At 30.1% G+C, this 6000-nt stretch overlaps 1 pseudogene; it reads right to left on the bottom strand.

Annotated features, from left to right (window-relative positions):
- Positions 1 to 879: 879 nt before the first annotated feature.
- Positions 880 to 4151, bottom strand: LOC137835109 (11-oxo-beta-amyrin 30-oxidase-like; annotated as a pseudogene).
- Positions 4152 to 6000: the final 1849 nt, after the last annotated feature.

Here is a 6000-nt window from a genome sequence, read left to right as displayed (position 1 = left end):
CACTATTCTTTACAATTTTATAAGACAAGGAAAATTGAAAGAAAAGTTAAAAATCAATTCTCCATAAAAATAGAGTTTTATGAACTCCTTCTTCTTCCGTTCTTTTAAAGGTCCAATATGAGTCCTTCCGGATGGTCCTCCATCACTTTTTCTAAGAAAAATAACTTTCAAAATTGTGTCAATTGGAAGCCAAAAATGTACAATCCATAAGTTTTTCCAGATTGTGCAATCCACAAAACACTTTTGAATTGCACAATCCAAAAAGGAAAAAATGAGAATTTTTCATATTTTTGGAGGTGCGAAATAAATATATGGAGATGGAGAAAGAAATGCTCCCATTGAGATTGCTTGTACTGTCTCGTTGGCCTGATTGAATCAGGTCGCGTTGTATCATTAACTTTTTGAAAGAAATTGACTGATATCATTAACTCTTTGAAAGAAAGTTTAGGGTGTTTCTTCTTACACCCTATAAAAATTCTTCCTGCAACCCATCAATTTTCAAAAATACTGTTTTACCATTTTTTTTAATGACTTCTGGATTATTTTTTTCGTAACATACATTTCAAAATTCATTTTCATGAATTTTGGAAAACGTTTTTCAAAACAAAGTTTATGGAATAAACTTTCAAAAACTTATATAATACATTATAGAATGTATTTTTTTTTGGAAGGAATGAGGCTAATTAAATGAGACATTTTATCATTTTACCTATTTTGATACCTATTTGATGGAGGGTAACACCCTATAGTTTATGATTGTAGGAATATTCATATGGATGTAAAATAGTGGACAATGATATTGCCCTTTTTAATGGGCTACCATACCATTTTTATCATCTAACACAATTTGTGGTGACCCAAAAAATATTACTATATCTATGGAGAGAAAGGTATAATGTCATCCTAGTAAAACCATCAAATTCTTTTCGATATTGTAATACAACATAGGTTTTGTAAAATCTTCCACTTCATCTCTATGTTCTAATATCTTGTATCTCTAATGAGGAAAAACCTTTTCTAGAAGGTCAATCTTAAATCATAGCACTATTATGTTATGTCAAAAGATGTTAAGTGTCTTGATGACATACCATAATAATAATGTAATTTTAAGCTTTGGTTCAAGAAGAGGTTTACCCTCTTTAACTACAAGATTGTTACATAAAATTGAATGGTGATTATTTTTCCGTGAAGTCCACAAAAAGGATGACACTAGAGCTTTTGTAAGATGATATGAGCCCCATGTTTTGGATGAAGAGTGAACACAGTGACTGGAGCATGTGCATAGGCTGGAGAAATCTGAAAGGAGAAACGTTGCAAAAGTAAAGACAAAACCAGCTTTGCTTCTAATAGAGCAAAATTTTGGCCAAGGCACACTCTAGGACCCCATCCAAATGGGAAAAATGAAACTTGGCCTTTTGTTGCCTTTGCCACCCCTTCAGCAAATCTTTCTGGTTTGAACTCAGTAGCATCATCACCCCAAATATCAGGATCCTGGTGAATCAACAATATTGGTATGGAAACTTGCAGTCCTGCAGGTAGAGAAAGGTCTCCAAGTTTGACATCATTCTTGGTACTACGACTGAAATAAACTAGAGGTGGATATAACCTGAGAACCTCGTACAAAATCATGCTCACCTGTGGCATAGAAAGATAAATTCATCAAGAGTCAACAACACCAAAAGCAGCAGCATCATTAGAGTGAAATACCAAGTGATACTTACAACTTTGAGGTGACTTAACCCATTATAGTCTGGCTTTTGGTTACCAAAAGCATGCAACACTTCCTCTCTAGCACGTGCTTGCCACTCAGGATGCCTACTCAACAACACCATTGTCCAAACCAGCAGAACCGCTGTAGTTTCTTGCCCAGCTATGTAGAATGCATTGCACTCCTCCATTACTTCTTGACTACTCATTGCAAGGCCCTTCTTGTTTCTATTTTCAAGCATTTCTGCATGATTGGATTCCAATAGTATCCCCAACAAGTCATTCTTCACAACGTCACCACCCTTCATTGCTTTCTCTCGATTGTTAATGATACCTTTAAGTAATCCTCGTATATTGCTATCAATTGCTTTCATCCTCCTATTTCTGGCTGTTGGTAACAACCTGCAAATACATCATATGATTACATTTTCAAATCAATTAGCAAAGGTTTTGACAAGAACGGGAAACAAAGAATTCAATTTTAGCAATGTATAGTTGTTACATACAAAAGAGCCAAAGAATAGATCTGCTTAAATTTGATTCCCTTTATAGTAGAGGTCTTACCAGGACCCTGGAATATAAACTTTCTGTGATCTCATAATAAGTCCTTCTTGCTCTTGCAGAAGTTCAAATATTTCTTTGCCTTCTTCATAACTGCTTCCAAATGCTGTTTTAGAAATAATATCACAGGTCAAATTTTGAAGGAAAGGCCATACGTCAACTTCACATTTCTCCTCTGAAGACAGCATCACTTCCCATTTCGAAATCATATCATCGCAACATTCAAAAAATATTGGTAACATAACCTGCATGATACGTAATGAAAACATGTTTTCAGTACAAAACTTGCATATGGAGTAAACATTGTAGCAAAAAGTGACTGTCTAACAAAACATACGGTTATATTAGACATCATAAAACTATGTACTATATGTATAACCTTCAGTTTTTCTAAATGGAAAGCAGGGTTGATAATCTTTCGATGCATCTTCCATTTCTCCCCTTCTAAATTTGCAAGTCCAGTACCTAACAATTTGAAAATGGGGCTCAATGATATGAACACTCAACTTAGGCTTCTCAAAGTCTTGGAACTTGTTGAAGACTTCTTTGATTTGCTCTGGATCCATGATAATCACTTTCGGTGTGGGACCTTCCCATAAAAACGAATTTTTGCCTGCACATGATTTTCAATTTTTAAAATATCTAAGAAGTAAAATCAATAAAACTATATACGATATTAAAACAAAGTTCACAACGGTTATAAGCATGTGAAGTCACACAAAGTGTTATCTCCATGTTAAAACTTTTTTTAATTACAAAATCATTTATTTTATTATATTTTTAAATTTATATAAAAATAATTAAACTAAATTTCATTTTATTATTTTCTAATTTTTTAAATAAATTTAACAAATTCTCGGCAGAATATGTTCTAATAGTAGTTCTTCACAAGATTCACTCTTATATTTTGTGAAATATTTTTTTCTCTATTAGTATCTTCAATCAAAATTTATTTTTCTTTTTACCAACTTAGTATGCTAGTTTGAAAATTTTTGTTTATATCTATTAAATTATATCTTTTGAACTTTATAAATAAAAGTGGCCTGAAAGATAGATCTGACCAGGAATTTCACAGAAATTAATCATCATGTGACAAGAACCAATTCAAATATATTTGGAAGACAAGAACCACTGATTTCAACTAGTTATAATACCCCATGTGACAGATTTGATTTGTAGGTGTATTGGAAAGAAAGTTAATTACAAAATCCATATACATGATGAACTTACAGGAAAAACCAAAAACTAAACGCATGTGCGAATGTTTCACCGCAAGAAAAGTTTGGAATCTACTTTGGAAACAAAAGATACATCCAACAACTTTTTACAGGAGTACATTAAGGTTTACCATTCAGAAGGCCTGAAAGCACTTTTACAAAAGAATACTATGTGTACCTTTTGCTTCAAAAGTACATCCAAGGTTGTATGGTGATAAGATAATGAATATTGCAGGAGGAAATAAGAGATAACACAGATAGATCTAATTAAGCAGTGGGAAAAAGAAGCAGGAACGTACCAAATTTTTGGACAATGTGATGGTTAAAGGTTGTGATATGCGGTGTCATGTCCTTGTCATCAGAGAGAAAAGTCATGGATTGTTGAGATTTTGCAGCTTGCACAAGCACTGTATACATTTCCCTTGTGTCTCCAATCAAGAGCTTGTAGGGGTTTCCCTGAAGGCCCTGTGCTCTCAGAAGCTTCTCCATTCTCTTTGGCCTCAGCCACACCCAGTTCACTAGCTTCCACAACCATAGCACCACCACAGCCACCAATATGAGGAACCATGTGGCAGTTGTGGAAGATACCACCATGTTTGAAACTGGAGATAGGGTAGCAGATGGAATATTATTGGACTAACTATGAGTGTTTGGTGAATGATGTCTTCAGTAGTACACTTAATTGGTTTTTATAACTTCCAAAGCTAATTTACTTCCACTCCTTTTTATTCAAGGGCCTTTTCTTACATATAAAAATACAGAATCCTTCTTTCTTGAATATCTTTTTGATTTTTTAAAATATATTTTTGAATTTTTTTTAAACGAATTTTTTTATTTGAATGAGATTTTTATTTTTATTTTCAGATTTTCTTTCCACAACACAATAATCTTTTTCAAATGTATTATTTTTAATTTCAGATTCTCATTTCTAAAATAAAGAATATTTTCAGAAATTTAAAATTATGTAGAGTACTCTGAAATCGGTGTTGGTTTTTTTTAGTTACTTATAAGAGAGGTACATTAAGTGAGTGTTGAGTTTTTAAATTTTTCATAGAGGTATTCAAAATGGGTGTTGAGAATTTCTGACCATCAGCTTCTTTTTTTCGGTTTTATTATAGAAAAAAAAATTGTTGACACACTGCTATTCAACAACTTTTTATAATAATATTATCATATTTTAAATTAAAAATAAAATGAAAATAATTAATATATTAATTTATTTATTTGTTAAGAGAATGTTTGTACTATATGAAGTGTCATGGTATCAGGTCGTTTATTTCACTTGCTTTTGATCTTTCATGTATCAGTTTTTAATTTTTACTTTTTCATTTATTATATTCTTTTGTCGTCAATTGGAAGGAAGGTACGTTCATTATTGGCGTCTTTTGATGAAGCGAGCTCGTTCCTCAAAACCGACGCTAATTTGTTTAGAAAACGACCGATTGTGGAACCCACGTTGTTGCTTTTCCGGACACTACTTTATTCTAAACGTAGTAGTAAAGTCATGAATTATTTTAGGAGCATAATCACTGATCGATATAAATAAAATATAAAATTATTCTGAATAAATAGTTAATTTAATCTAACAACTATTCATATATATCATATATTTCATTATCAATATATATACAAAATAATTTTATTTAAACTATGTTAATAATTAAAATAATTGAGTATGTATTTGATCGATCTTAATAATTATCAGATTATTTGTTGAAAATATTATTAATATGAATTTTTTTACTCTTGCTTTTTAAAATTTAAAATATTTTAAAAAAAAATTAAGAATTTGGATATCAATAATAAAAAAATTCTTAATAAATATATATAATAATTATTAAAAACCAAATGCATACACACTCAGCTAGTTTAATCATCAACGAAATTTAAACAAAATTAGTGAAATTAAAATTTTATATTAAGATTATTATCTTTATTATTATATTAAAAATGAAATATATCACCGTTTATTATACTAAAATAAACATTTATCTGAGTATTTTTATAAATTTCATCAAAATCGATTTGTTGAAATCTATGACAACAAATATTCAAACAATTAAGAAAGAGTTTGAGAAAAAAAAAGAGTATATAATAATATTGTATTTGCGTGTTTGCTTGCTTTAAGTTTAATTCTCAATTATTGCTGAAATTAAAGTCTCTTACACTATCCGTTACTACTTTGAGTGGATTTTTAAAAGATTACTGCTTTTATTTATTTGTTTTTCTTTGTTTTCCATCGACTCTGATTATATTGATTTGAGGTTATTTTAGATGAAAAAATGGTATATCAATTAAGCAAATTTTCAAACATTAAAGAAAACATTATAAGTTTTTTTTTTTAATTTAGGTTAGCAATAGTATAATTTTTAATTTCAATGTGTTAATAATCTTATACATGGACTAAAATTCATTAACATATTCATTTTTTAAAATCAAATTGAATAGACATGATATTTTATAGCTATAAAAATATAAATTTCATTTATTATGTTTATAAGAGTAAAAATCTGGG

This window comes from Phaseolus vulgaris, chromosome 5, assembly GCF_000499845.2.
Source record: "Phaseolus vulgaris cultivar G19833 chromosome 5, P. vulgaris v2.0, whole genome shotgun sequence".
NCBI classification, from domain to species: domain Eukaryota; kingdom Viridiplantae; phylum Streptophyta; class Magnoliopsida; order Fabales; family Fabaceae; genus Phaseolus; species Phaseolus vulgaris.
This window is presented reverse-complemented; position numbering and strand designations above follow the sequence as displayed.